The sequence below is a fragment of the Piliocolobus tephrosceles genome, chromosome 13 (genome assembly GCF_002776525.5).
Source record: "Piliocolobus tephrosceles isolate RC106 chromosome 13, ASM277652v3, whole genome shotgun sequence".
Lineage (NCBI taxonomy): Eukaryota > Metazoa > Chordata > Mammalia > Primates > Cercopithecidae > Piliocolobus > Piliocolobus tephrosceles.
In genome coordinates, this window is record NC_045446.1 from 53275408 (window position 1) to 53290254 (window position 14847).

At 47.7% G+C, this 14847-nt stretch overlaps 1 protein-coding gene across 2 annotated transcripts in view; it reads left to right on the forward strand.

Moving 5' to 3' along the window:
* The window catches only part of GALNT18 (polypeptide N-acetylgalactosaminyltransferase 18), a 371780-nt gene that overhangs the window by 203059 nt on the left and 153874 nt on the right, over nt 1-14847 (forward strand). The window lies entirely within an intron of this gene.

The window sequence follows — 14847 nt, forward strand, 5'->3', positions numbered from 1 at the left end:
CTGGTCCTTAGGCTTTTTCTCACTGGCTGCCTACTCTCCCCTCCCATATTCCAGTGCAATATGATAAGATAGAAGGCCCTGACCTCCTACCCTACCATGTACACAGTGAACATGTCCAGTGACTCTTTTCCATGATGCATCATTTCACCTAGTAGGGTTGCTCAGCCTCTGCCTGGAAGATTGTTCACTGGTGTTATGTTAGCAGTGGTGGTGGTGATGATGGTGCTGGTGGTGATGGAGGTTGTGGTGGTGGTGATGATGGGGATGGGAGTGGACATGTAACTCAGTGACAGCAGCAGACCTGTCAAATGTCTAGCCTCTTTGCTGGATCCCCTGTCCCCTGTTTCATCTGTCCCTAGCCAGGCCCTGGGTGGCCTGCAAACACCTCATTGAGGCCATCGCATCACTAACTCTCTTTCTCCAGCACTACCAGCCACCTCTTCTCCCTGGTGCACATTTCTTGGTCTCTAGTTCTTTGCATCCCCATGTGCCATCATATACCATTCCAGACTTAAAGACCACATTTGGAGACAGCTGAAAAACCAGTGTTCTTGACAGGGCCATTTATATGAATGTACTTCTGATAACGCATGATTTCTCAAAATAGACTTCCGGGTCGCTGTGTCGCAGAAACACTGAGCTTGTGTTATCTTTTGAGTTTTCTCTGGTGTCAGGTAGTAAATTTCCTAGTGAATCAGTTGCTGTAATGAGAAGTTCAGATGGGCAATTGGTGATTTGTTATCAATTAAAGCTGAAACACATTGGATAATTGAAACTTATTTAATCTGAGAAAGCGAATCTTCATTTTCATTTTATCATCATATGGTAAGAAGTGTGGGAGCAGTGCTGTGAGGGGATTTTAGAAATTTCTGAAGGGCACTGCTGGAGAATCATTTGATTCTCATTGTTCCATGGACGTGAAGAAAGGAAAAGGCATCAAGGATGCAAATAGGCAACATAGTCTTAAAGGTAATTGTCTATCACGAGGGAGACAGGAAGGGCTCTCTGATGGCTGCCTACCATCATCTAGCCTGGGACCCAAAAAACTAATGCCTAAGAAAACTCCCATCCCCTAGTGACTAACGCCAGACAGCCTGACTAGCCTGCCCCACACACTCTATCCCTGGACTTCACCTCGGCCTGCTGATCCTCCTCACATCTTACATTGTAAGGAGGCACAGCATGGAAGAACCAACATTTGAGGATGAAAACATCCCCCAAGCAAGAGGCACAACTTCTCACATAACAAGAGAGAAGAGAATGGAGCACTAGGAGGAAGAAATCTCAGAGCCTTTCGTTTCTTCCCTATGGTGAGAACCTTATCATGTCCTTAGGGATATCATTTGGACTATAAGCCATATGGAAAAAGCTGATCTTGAGTTTGAGAAATTTAGATAAGGAAAGTGAATCAGCTATAGAGGATTTCCTATTTGAACTTAAAGAGTTTGAACTTTATTTTGTAAATGGCAATAACTCTCTAAAGCTTTTGGTCAGAGGAATGACGGGGTCAGAGCTGGGCAATGGAGGAGTTTGGGCGTGCTTTATGATATTGGCTGGGGCATCTTGAAGAAGGGAAATGTATGAGAAGGCTATTGCAGTGGTAGAGAGAAGTCAAGAGGCTTGGAGTCAGGGACAAGTTATGGGCCTGAGAGGTATTATGAAGGAAAAATCTGTTGGACCATTTGACTGAGAAGCCATGGGCAGGCAGGCCAACGGTCAATGACGGCTCAGAGTTTCAAGCCAGGGTGATTTAGAGGATGGCGGTGCATTGCCCCAGAAGAGGCAGGCAGCAGGAACAATGCCCTGGTGCAGTAGTCCGTCATCAGGGATGCAGACGAGCAGCACCTAAGAACTTTCAAAACCAAAGCTCTAGAGCATTGTGGTGATGGTTCAGTAAACTATCTTGATTGTGGTATTGGTTACACAAAGCTGTACTTGTCATCACAACTGCATCGAGCTATATATGCACACCCAAACTAGTGCCTGCCTGTATAAGGAGAAAGCTGAACAAGCTCTGTGGATTGTAGCCGTGTCAGTGGCCTGGTTTTGATATTGTGCTGTGGTTGTGTACAACGTTACCATTGGGGAATACTGGGTGAGGGGCACATGAAAACTTCTTGTGCACTTTTGTGAATCTATAATTACTTCAAAATATTAAGTTAAAACAAACAAAAAGCTCTCCTAGGAGATTCTAATTCAGTGAGTTCGAAGAGGGTTCTAGACATCGCTGTTTTAAAAAGCATTCTTTTTTTTAATTTTGATTTTTTTTGAGATGGGGTCTTGCTCTGTTGCCCACTCTGGAATGCAGTGGCACGATCACAGCTCACTGCAGCCTTGACCTCCTAGGCTCAAGCAATCCTCCCACCTTTGCCTCCCGAGTAGCTAGGGCTAGAGTTGCATCCACCATGCCCGGCTAATGTTTTATAATTTTTGTAGAGATGAAGTCTCACTATGTTGGGCAGGCAGGTCTCAAACTCCTGGACTCAAGCAATCCTTCTGCCTTGCCCTCCCAAATTGTTGGGATTACAGGCGTGAGCCACTGAGACTGGCCTTAGAAAGCATTCCTAATGATTCACAGGTCTGTTAGAGAAGCTTTAGTTTCAGGAATAACATGTGGCTTCACTTTTGAACATATTCAGTGTCCAGTGCATAGTGTTAAGAGTCAGAGCTCTGGATTAAAGCCTGAAGTCATAGATTCTGCAACCCTCTCCACATGGATGATAACTGACCATGGAAAAGTCCCTCAGCCTCTCAGAGTCTGTTTCTCTCTCTCTGGAAAATGCAGATGATAAATCCTCCTTTGCTTGCCTCGCCTGCCTGCAGTGGTCACATTATGTGTGACTGTGAATTGATCCCTGTCACTATTACCCTCCCTAAGTTCTAACCCATTTCCAGGAGGCAGGCACATAAGCCAGCAAACTGCATGGCAGGAGCTGCAGAGGGGAAATGTGGGAACACAGATTTGGAGTTCATGCATGGAGTACTTAAAGCCATTGACTGGAAGGAGAGGAGGTCAAAAGGGAAGTGGAAAGAACAGAAAGTTAGAAGCTTGAGAGAATACTGAGGGTAAGACATGTAGGCGTTGGGAGGAAGAGCGTTAGCAGGTGAGAGAGGAGGAACGCTCGGGAGAATCTGGAAGACAGCACAGTCTCTGTGGACAGAGGGAATTTCAGGAATAAGAGAACCGTCTATTCACATGACCCCACAGACAGGTGGAAGGATGAGGAACCTGAGCAGAAGCCACTGAGTGTGGAAGGGACAGACCTGGGAAACCTCAGCGAGAAGCTTTAGTGGAATGCTGGAGATGGGGGCTGTTGAAGCCAGATGAGGACAAAGAGCAGGCAGTGAGGGAAGATTTTTCCTCGAGGATTCTTGACTGTAAAGGAGAATCACAAGTTCAGGCAGGAACTGGAGCAATGTTTTCCAAAAATAAAAATTAAAAATTACCATCTTCTACAGCAAGAAATAAAGTTACATCATGACCCAGGATGACACACCCACTCACACCCATACACACACGATGGGAACATGACTTTTAAGAAACAATGCTTACCCTTATAATGTGCCAAGCACTTTGCTATTTTCTATTATATTATGTTCTGTTCTGTTCAATTCTATTCTATTGTATTTTTTTGTGTTCTAGTTCTCTTTTCTTAAAGGTAGGTTGCTCTCGAGACCCTGAGTGCGTATTAAAATCACTTGGAGGGCTTTTAAGGCATTCAGGGCCCAGGTTTTACCTCTAGTGATTTAATGGATCTGGGGAGGTGGGCACCTGAGGCCAGGGTTTGGAGCAGGGCCTCTGAGGAGGAAGATGGGATCCAGGGCACAGAAGCAAGGATTGCCTCTGAAAATAAAGGAGTCGTCTTTCTCCTCCTCTGTGAGGGAACAGGGAGGCAGCAGGAGGTAACATGGCTGTGGTGATGGGTGCCCAGAGTCAAGCATAGCAGCAGGCTCAGTGCCTGATGGCCTATAGGGCCAGAGTGGAGGCCGGCCATGATGGGAAGGGGCCTGGCCCTGGCTAGAGTTCCCGTGTGGAATGGGACAGGGAGGTAACCAGGAATGGGGCTCCTTGACCCCGGGCTGAGCTGAACTCACAAAAGGGGAAGAAGAGACACTAGAGTGAGCTCCTGGAGGAAGTGGCCGCTCTCTGGCCTTAGGACATGGCTAAAGACCCCTCGGACCTCAGCCTGACTTGGAGGAAAGCAGCTGTGGCCAGACCCTGTGCAGGCTCCATGTGGGGGGCTGCTTCTCTTGGGCATCTCACTCCGCGCAAGACTTTCATGTTTTTCAAATCAGGTCAACTCAGCTCGGTTCAACTAACGTTTCTGTAGTACCAGCCTGGGCCAAGGGAAGGAAGGGGGTGATGGATCAGACCTAGTCTCTGCCATGAGGAGTTCGGCAGATAAGTCTAAAGTGGGGATGAAATGTTCTAAGACTTGGTTTCCAGGCTCAGTTCTGCTGCTTTCTGGCCATGGGTCTCTGGGCTTAGGTTTTCTTATGTGCCATGATGGGGACATCAGGCCCTGCCTTGCCTGTCTGCCTCACAGAGGCACTGGGGATAAGGTGAGGGAATCGGAGTGAGAGTTCCGTGTAAGCTTCTGGGTGCCAAGGGTGACTTAAAATGACAGTGATAATAATAACAACAGTAATAATAATCATGATAACGGCTGACAAGTAGCCACTGTTGAAAGACAGCTGTTTTGATGGGAAGAGGGCAGAATTTGGCATTCAGCCAGCTTTTCCGTTCCAGCTCTTTCTGACTTCGTGCTAGCTGTGTGTTCTTAACCTCTGCGAACCCTATTTTCCTTATCTGTAAAATTGAGATGTATAATTCCTACCTCAGGGGTTGTTGGGAGGCTTGAATGAGATAACACGATGGAAGGGATGTTGGTGTTTAAAACTAAATTACGGAGCCGTGCAGAGCCAGCCGAATGTCTTCCTTACTAAACCTTCCTTCCAAGGTTTCTATTACTAGTTCCATGCATGCTGACATCTCATGTCTCCCCAAGCTCTCTTCGGCCACATCTTTGCTTTGGGTCAGGCCTGTGCTTCCTCAAACACAGGAACAGGGCAGTCAATCACTGCTTTCTTCTTCCAAGCCTCTCTAGACCTTCAGGTCTTACTCAGAAGCTAGGGACTGAAGGCTCTGTAAGTGGCCGTTATGTAGGAGCCTGAATCCCTGTTCTCTGTCTCCTTAGCAACTTCCTCAACAAGCTCCACTTTTTCAGGGGCTGGCTCCGATCTATCATGCTGTCACTCTGCTGCAGCAGTCTTAAACTTTAGCGTTTGAGCTTGGTTAAAAATATGGACATTTGGCAGTGTGTGGTGGCTCATGCCAGTAATCCCAGCACTTTGGTAGGCCAATGAAGGAGAATCACTTGAGCCCAGGCATTCAAGAACAGCTGGACAACATAGCAAGACCCCATTTGTATATTATTAAATTTTTATTTTTTGAATAATGTGGAGGTTCATACCAGGCATGCCCTGGCCTCAGGACATTTGCACTTGCTGCTTTCTCCATCTGGAATGTCCTTTCTACTCCCTCCCCTCCACCCTGCTCCATATCTGCACAACTTGCTCCTTTTCCTCTTTAGGCCTTTACTCAAATGCCTGCTTCTCACTAGGGCTGTCAGTGAATCACCCCATTTAAAGGGCAGCCCTCCTCCATGTCACTCCTCACCCCACCCCTTGTTTCTTTTCCTCTGTATCTCCAAATGCCATCTGACATACTGTGCTCACTCATTTAGTCTCCCCTCATTATTTGCACATTTCCCTCCCCCAGTGTGTAAGCTCCAAGAAGACAGGGGCATTTATTTTGCTCCGTGAAGCATCTCCAGCCCCTAGAATAGTGCCTGGTATTTGCAGTTTTTCAATAAATATGGATTTAATGAAACAATTTTGAATCTGTAGATCTGGGGCAAGGCCTGAAACCTGCATTTTAGCATAGCTGCAGGGCACTCTGATTCTTTGTGAGTCACTGTTCTAATTGTTGTCCTCCATCTGTGCTGCAGCTGAGGAGCCTGGGACAGCTGCCTCCGCCTCAGCTCCCCCAGAGCTAGCCTCTGGCTGTGGGCACCACTGGGTGGAGTGTTTCTTCCTGGGCCAGGGTCCTTGGAGCTTCCCTGTTGTATCCCAGGGATATGGCATGAATGTAGGGTGGAGTGCAGAGGAGAAGGTAAGTTTCTCTTGCTGGTCTGAACTCACTTCCCATCTTCAGAGTCAGATGATCAACCCTGAGCCTCCCTGCATTACCCACCCTCTGCAAGCATTCCTGACAGTAGTGACCAGGCTCTGCCTGCTCTGCAGCTCGAAGGCCATGTTTCCCCTCCCCTCCTCATCCTCCTTGTCAAATCAAGAAAATGGTGGGAGCACAGCTCTGAGCCTGCTGGTTTCAATTACCACACTTTTCAGCAAATCCCAGTGGACCAACGTCTTTAGCTGGGACTGTGTGATTCAGCCTCTACAGACTTCCAGAGGGAGGGAAGCACCAGGATTTTCAGTCAATGGAGGCGTCTCTGCCTTTGACTCTTGGCATTCATTGCTTCATTCTTTCAGTCCTTCAACAGGTTTTTGGTGGCCACGTGCTTTGCGCCGAGTGCCTGGCTAAGCACTCTGGGAGCTTGTTCATGTGGCACAGGTATCCCCATGCCTGGCACAGAGCGAGTGCCCAGTGAGCGCGAACCTGCTCAGGCTCCCTCATCAGCTGTCCCAGCTGTTCCCTCGCCCCATCTCACAATTCAGCCACTTCCATTTCTGGGAAAAAAAAAAAAAGTTTTCTTTGCTGTAGTCAATTTCTGTTTCCTTTTTGAACTCATGTCCTCTTTTGATAAACATAAAAACCACATACCCTTCTTTCATGCCACTTGAAATTTCAAAATTAATTTGAATTTGTGATTAAAAGCACATCAAAGCAATGGTAATATCAAATATTCTTTTAAGAATCCCATGCCCTGGAGATGTCTGTCTGCTCTGGGTTGGCAATGCCTCGCCCAACCTGAATCCAGCCCGACACTTGTCTCCTGCTGCCGCTTTCAAGCAAGGCAATGGCTGGTTCCCAGCACTTCATGTGCTTGAAGGCTGGATCGAATCTTCTCTCTCTCCCAGGCCAGGGATCTCCTTTGTTCATTGACCCAGTCTTCACGATGGTCACGTTTGCTAGAAACCTCCCATATCCGTTGCCAGGAGAAGGCATACAACTCAGCGGGCCTCAAGAGATGGGCAGAAGAAAACTGTCCCTCCTGACAACAGCATCAGATGGGCAGAACCCAAGGTCAGCCAATTAATCCTAGCTGGCTCTTGGGAGGAAACTGTGGAGCTACATTGGGCAGAAACCTGCCAGTGTGCCACTTCTTTGCATGGCAGAGCTGAGCTAGGTCCCCAGGTCTTCTGACTCCCACAGAAGACCACTTCCTCCAGCACAGGCAGTCTCATCGCTTTGTCCAGTGTGCAGTTCTTCTTGCTTGTCTGCATTGTATGTGGACATGGTGGCCACAGCCAGCCCATCCTGGTTTGCTCCCTTTGATGGGAATGAATGTCCTCCACTACCCCACCCACTTTGCTTAGCTCCAGACTTCCAAAGTCAGCTTTGCTACTACTGTTTCCAGAAATTCCTCCATGGCTCTGCCCCCAGCACCACCCCAGCTGGATGAGGGGGTTGGCCTCAGTGCTCCCATGCACCCTGGCTCCTCCTTATCCTGCTGTATTTTACCTGGTTTTTGACTCACTAAATTACAGTGAGTAGTTTAGGTCAGACTAGCCAAGGTGACCAGTGTGACAGGAACATGATCCTGGTCATCTCAAGACCCCAACAACAACTAGCCCAGTGTGCCACTCATCATAGTCACTCTATCAATTTTGTTGACAAAAGAATAGTCATGATCTCCCAGGGAGGTAGATGTGGTCACCATCTCCATTTCATAGATGAGGCAGCTAAGTCGCAGAGAGTCTAAAAAGGAAAAAAGGGACCAGGCCCAAGGCCACATAGCCAGGAAGTGCTAGGACAGGAATTCACATCCAGGCCCACTGGCCCTGGACCTCATGTCTTTTCTACTCTCCTGCCCCTGGAAGCCTGGGAGGCATCAACATGGGTACCTCCTCTCTGGTTCTCTCCTGACAGCCAGCTCACCCCATTGCTTCTTAGGGATGGCAGACCAGAGCCAGGATGACCGCCACATGCACTAAAATGGCAGGTCCAATGTAGGTGAGCCTCCTTGGCCCTCTCTTGGGTACAGTGATGGCTGGGGTCCTGCATCTACTTTGTTGGGGGCGGCAGGCAGGCTTGGCCAGGAAGGGTTCCCGAGGCTGGTTTTCAGGCTTCCAGCTAGGCACCACCCAGCTAGCTGCCTCTGGCCAGGGCTGGAGTTTGACCCCCACTTCTCCAGGCCTGACCCTGAGACTCAAGTGACCCCCAGTGCTCCTAGATAGAAAGAGTCCTGACTAGGCACCCCCAGCTCATTGAGCACTTCGTATGTGCCAGAGTTATTTTAAGTACTTCACATAAATTAATGCCATATGATGGTGGTATGGACCATTACCAATGTCACCTGGAGGTAACAATGTAACAAGGAGGCAGACACAGAGAAGTTAAGGAAATTGTCCAGAGTTACAGAGATGTGATTTGATTGTCTGGTTTTGAAGCCTACACCCTTTACCATTAAACAGGCTGCTTGTCTCTGGTGCACCATGGATCTCTGATTCCAAACAGCTTATTTGAATTTTGTCCTCATCCCTTTTCTCCATTCGCTCTGGAGAGAGAGCTGTTGGGCAGCAGGACCAGTGAAGTAGGAGACAAAAAGGGAACTTCAGAGAAGGGTGTGTCTCTGTCCTAGCCTCGAGCTTTGCCTGGAGCTTTGCCTGGGGTTTCAGTAAGAAGGAGAGATGGGTTGCATAGAGGCTTCCTGGCTTCTGTTGGGTGAGAGGTAATTGAACAGTTGACAGCCGTGCTTTAGGTCACCTTGTGAGAGGGAGGCAGCTTCCTATTCCCTGTGAAATAGGGAGAAGTTGGCATGCCTGTGTGAGTGTGCATGTATGTGCATGTATATGTCTTCACATCTTTTTACATGTATATGCAAGTACTCTGTTCATGTGTGCACACATACATGTTTCTTGCGTACGTGTGTATTGCATTACATGCATGTAACACATGGTTGTGTGTGTGCCTTGCATGCATATCCATGTGTTCATATTCATGCATACAAGTGTGTGTGTGCATGTGTGCACACATGTATGTGTTAATGCATCCATGTGAGCACTGTGTTCGTGTGTATATTGTGTGTCTGTGTGTGAGCGTGTTTGTGGGTGGATGTGGACCTGTGTGTGTGCACTTATGCAGTAGCGTGCGTGCATAAGCAGCATATGCAGCCACATAGGCACGTGGGCTTGTGTGTGCTTGTGTGAGCAGTGGTGTTTCAGTCCCCACTAACAATGGGTTGAGCCTCTTTAACCACCCACTGCTACCTGGAGCCACCTTCAAAATCCTGATGAATGACAAATAATTGCACAACTGTGAATCATTGTTATTTTTAATTGTGGTAAGAAAGTCAATGTAGTGATGAAATAGAATCAGAGCTCCCCAGATTGTCTGCCACCAGCTGCTGGGTCCTTCCCCACCCCCTGCAGAACCCCCATTATCCCTTGGCCCAGAGCCTGCCTAATCATTGTTTAATGTTTCAAAGATTCTGTCCTATACAAGAGATAGTCATTCCAGGCTGTAAAACTACCAACAGCTTTGCATGCAGCTGGAATAATTGCAAAAGTTAAAAAAAAACAAAAACAAAAAAAAAACAGAGGAAAAGGATGGTCCAACAGTATTGTGCTTTATGGAGCTTAAAGAATCCCATATAGCTAATCGAATTACAACCAAGACTCAGGCAGCTTAAAGGTGTTTACACAGCAAGGCACATGGGCTGTCAGCCCATTCAGCCAAAGGCTCCTTGCCACTGCCTGCCTCTATGGCTTTGACCAGTGCAATTAGGCTGGCTCACCCACAAGACTGGCAGCAAATACCCAGCAACCTTGGGGTGCACACCGCCCAGTACCACCTGAGTCCTGGGTTCTCTTATCATTGCCCCTTACTGCCTGGGGTTGCCTCTACTTGCCACATCCTATACCAAGCCTGAGAGTTCCTCTTGGGCATGGCGACAGCTATGTCTCCTCTGGTGATGTCCAGTAGCACTTTCCCAAGCTCTTACTTATATGACTCTTGAGTTTCTGGCTACTCTGGGTATTGAACGCCCATCTCTCCCTGTTGATTGAAGCCCTGACCCCAGGCCTGGGCCCTGCTTTGGCCAGTTTCTATGGAAGTAAAGTTTCTATGTATATAGACATAGATATAGATATAGATATAGATATAGATATAGATATAGATATAGATATAGATATAGATATCTGACAGATTCAACTGATTTGACTGTGTCCATTTCTGAACCTACCTCTCAGCTGCCACACATGATTCTATGCCAGGGTACCCAGGCCAGGGGCACATAGGGGCTAAAATAAAGTCTGTGCTGTCTATTTGCTAAATCATGCATCCTGGTATGAGTCTGTCTCCAAAGTGCCTTTTCTAACTGGGTAGTCCGGAGAAGGCACCTTTTGGCCAAGTACATCAAGGTGCTGTGTGCTAGTAACGTGGCCAGTCCCTACCTCTGCAGAGACTCTGCAGAGCAGTGTCGTTTCTTCCCAGTGGATGGCCTTGACTTAACAGCGGTACAGCAGCCTGGGATGACTTCCCTGTACCTGCTGGCCAGCAACCCCAGCTGTCCTCAGCCTCTGAGTTGGTTCTGCATTTGGCCTGCCTCTGTTTCCTGTCAATTTGCTGTTCTCTGGTGAAATAGAATCTTGCTCTGATGCCTGCCTCATCCCCTTAGCTGGGCTCCAGCTTCCCAGCTAATCTTGGTCAATCCTTTTCCTTGAGGGACTAGACTCCGTTCCCTGTACCACCAAACTGGGGCCCTGCTCCCACAGTTCGATCCGCCTGGCTTCCTACATCATGGAGGCTGGGACTTCCCACTGCTAAGTTCCTCCTGAAATGAGCATCCTTAGTGATGCCTGGGTGTATAGGCTCTTGAGACACATGCCTCTTTGTGGACCAGCCCCAGGACTCAGTTTGTTTCTGCAGCTCTAGTCCTGTATGCTGCCAGCCTCTTCTCTGCTCTCACCAGCCACTCTGCTGAGGTCCCAGCACGCTGCACTACTGAAGCTGCCTGAGCCTGGCAGTGGTGTGGGTAGCTCATCACTCCTCTTGGCCCCTTTACCTGATACAGGAAACTTTCTTAGAGAATCAGGAACTCGCCAGCATGCTACCCTGCTGACCAAAGACAGCATCTGGGAGAGCAAAGGGCCTTCCTTCATTTTGCTCATGAGGTCCCTATAGCAATCTACAGCAAGAGGGCTTTGTACTATTTTGCTTTACGGACTAGCCAAGGTGACCAGTTTTTGATAAAGCTGGCAGGAATCAAATACAAAAAAAAAGGCCTTCTTCCCCTGGTCAGCTGTGTGACCATCTGTCAACAGGGAAATCCGCAAAACTGGAGCTGAGTGTTGGGGGTGAATCAGGAGGGGTGTCTCTTGCCCTCTGAGGGGCCCTGTTGCCAGCCACTGGGATCAAGCTGTCCCTAGAAAGGGCCAGGGAGCATTACTCAGGGCCACAGTGCAGCCAGCAGAAAAAGTTTCCTTGTTCATTCTTGGCCCCCAGCCTATCTTTCTCAACAGCTTGAAAAGACAAACTCAGGTGCAGACAACAGGTACAGTTGAACACGGCACTCCTTGTATGCCAGGATCCTCCTTCTGCTTTCTTGAATAGTTAAAACAGTTCAAAACTCAAATGCTTCCTACTGATATTAAATCTTTGGAGTATGGAATACCTTCTGGTGAAATTGGTTTCCTGAAAGTCTGCCCCAAACCATGCAGTGACCCAAGTGGCCTCCAGTAGCTTCAGAGTCTCAGTGCTCAGCAAAATGTGGAGCATGTGGATGAGAGTTAAGTGCTGTAGCCACCCCAGCTGCTGCCCATATCTGTCCTGCATAATTATCTTTCAGAAGATGAGCACCTCCTTGTTGAATGGTGAGGGCAGGAGGTGGTGCTAGAGACAGCACTAGGAGTTGGGGAAGCTGGTGCAAATGACTGGGTCTGAGGGTCCCACAGCAGGTATTGGCTCACCTATGCTGCATAGCAACAGAAATCTGCTCTCTCCCATGGTGACTGGGAAGCCAGTTTGGGTTGGGGATGTTTGTTTGTTGTGATTTTTGCTTTTTCTTCTTTCAAAAATGAGAGCCCTTATCGACTCTCAGGAGACCTAAATTGGGAAACCAACTCAATTTTTTTCAGGAACGGTCTCTCCTCTCTGCTCAGGCCCACGGGGACTTGCACCCCTTCTGCTCTTACAGTCATGCATTCATTTAATAAATCGAGTACGAGGCCCAAGGCTCTGCAAGAGGGAGGCAGCAGGGAACCAGCTGTGGTTCCTGCCGTCAGAGAATGATAGCAGGCAAGTAGACAGGTGCTCCAGCCCTCATTTGGCACAGATGCAGACTGCCCAGGTTCTAGATGATTTTAGGAGCTCATGTCCCAAGAGCTCATGGCATAAATAGAATTTTAGGAAGGAGAGGCAAGGGCAGCCTGTGGCAGGGTGTTCCAGTTACGCCTGGTCTTGGGGTGGCTGCCATGAGACAAATCCTGAGAATCATATTGACACAAAGATTCTTATTGCACTTGTATGTTTTATATTAAAGTTTGCATGCTTTTGTTTCGTTTCATTTCTTTTCTTTTTCTTTTCTTTTCTTTTTTTTTTTTTTTTTGAGAGAGGATTTGCTTTGTTGCCCAGGCTAGAGGGCAATGGCATGATCTCAGTTCACTGCAACCTCTGCCTCCTGGGTTCAAGTAATTCTCATGCCTCAGCCTCCTGAGTAGCTGGGATTACAGGCGTGCACTACCATGCCTGGGTAATTTTTGTATTTTTAGTAGAGACGAGGTTTCGCCATGTTGGCCAGGCTGGTCTTGAATTCCTGACCTCAAGTGATCTACCCGCCTTGGCCTCCCAGAGTGCTGGAATTATAGACGTGAGTCACTGTGCCTGGCCGGTTTGCATGGTTTCTAATAAAGGATTGAAACAGAAAAAAAGCACAAAACAAAGAAACATCAGACTAGTGAGCAGGAAGGCTTTTTACCAGCAACTAGTAACAGAAGGCTAGTTTTGTGACCCCTTCTGTGCTGCTAGAGTAGAGGCTTGATTTGTAGCCAACCAGAGGGCATGGCCTGTGTGCAGAGATAATGCGATTCTCTTTGTGTTTTCCATCCCTGGTCCCTATACTGTGACTTCCAGTGGCCTTCTCCAGTGGCTCAGGTGGTTCTCCACTGAACACCTGACCTACAACTGGGGTAGTGACCTGTTTTACTGTGTAGGTCCCTTCCACCCTAATGGGCTTCCCTTAAGGGGCATTGGGCAATTTGGGGCAGGCAGCCCTAAAAACTAATCCAACATCCTCATTTGACTGGAGAGAAAACTGAGATCCAGAGAAGTTGAGTGAGTTCCTCAACATCACACACCTAGTTCATGGAAATGCCTAGAGACCAACCCTGGTCCAGTGCTTTGCTAGCTAGACTCATTCATTCCACAGACATTCACAGAGTACATTCTCAAGTGTCAGCCATCACACTCAGCACACCAATCTAAAGATGGATGGAGATAATTTCTGTCCCCAGTGAGCTAGCAGCCTAGTGCAGATGATAACACACAAATAAGCAAAGCACACAAAGCAAAGTGCTGAGTGCCATGAGTCACAAGTGAAGGGAAACTGTGCTGGAGAAGCCCAGAGGAGAGATCTCAGCCACTCTGGGAGGACTTCCTGGAAGAGTTGGCATTTGAGCTTGGCCTTGGAGATTGAATGGATTTGGGTAAATGGAGATGATGGTGGAAAAAGACAGAACCTGCCTTTGTTTTTGAATCTTCTTAATTGGGGAAGGAATCAACATGATAATTTACTAGGTACCTGCTGTGTTCCAAGCACTGTGCTAGGCATTTTTACATACGGCTTCTTTAATATTTTTAGTACTTCTCCCCATCTTATAGATGAGGAAACTGAGATTCAGCAGTAACTTAATCCTAAATAGAGACAACTTGTTTGATTCCTTCTTCTCTCTTTCCTACAAATCCTCACCCAATGCTGTGTGCCCCATGAGGGCTCAGTGAATGACTCTGAGGACTGAATGGAAACAGACAGAAACATCGGGATGGAAGAGTTTTCAAAGTCATAGGGAAGGCAACACTCCTCTTCCTTAAACAATACATGGCTGAGCACAGAGCCATTTAGTATTTCTATTGTCAAAATACATGTCTTCCTCACGGATATATACACTCCATCTTCAGGCTGGTATATTAACCTAAGTGAATACAGACAAGAGCTATTTGTTTTAGCTAAGCATCTTTCATGTGTTAGCTCATTTTGCCCTAAGGACATTCATAGGAGATAGATCTTAGTATTATTAATACCATGTTCATTTCACAGATGAGAACGCTGAGGCTCAGAGAAGCTACAGGTTACACAGCTGGGAATGGCAGACCCAGCATTTGAGCCCTAGTTGGATCCAGCTGCAGAGCCTGAGTCCCTAACCTTGTTCTATGCTCAGGGGTCCTAAACTCAGTCGCCTAACAAGGCTAGACAGTGTGAATATGGGAGGTGGGCCGATGCAAGGCAATAAGGAGCGGTGGAAACTGTGGTGAACAAAAGAATGAACCCAAGCTCTGCCAAGAGGGGCAGCCAGCACTGTCTCCAGCCTATTGCTGTCCTGCGGGACTGGCAAGTTTTCTCAAGTTGGAAATTCACACTTTTATGCTTGGTGAGCTGAACAAGC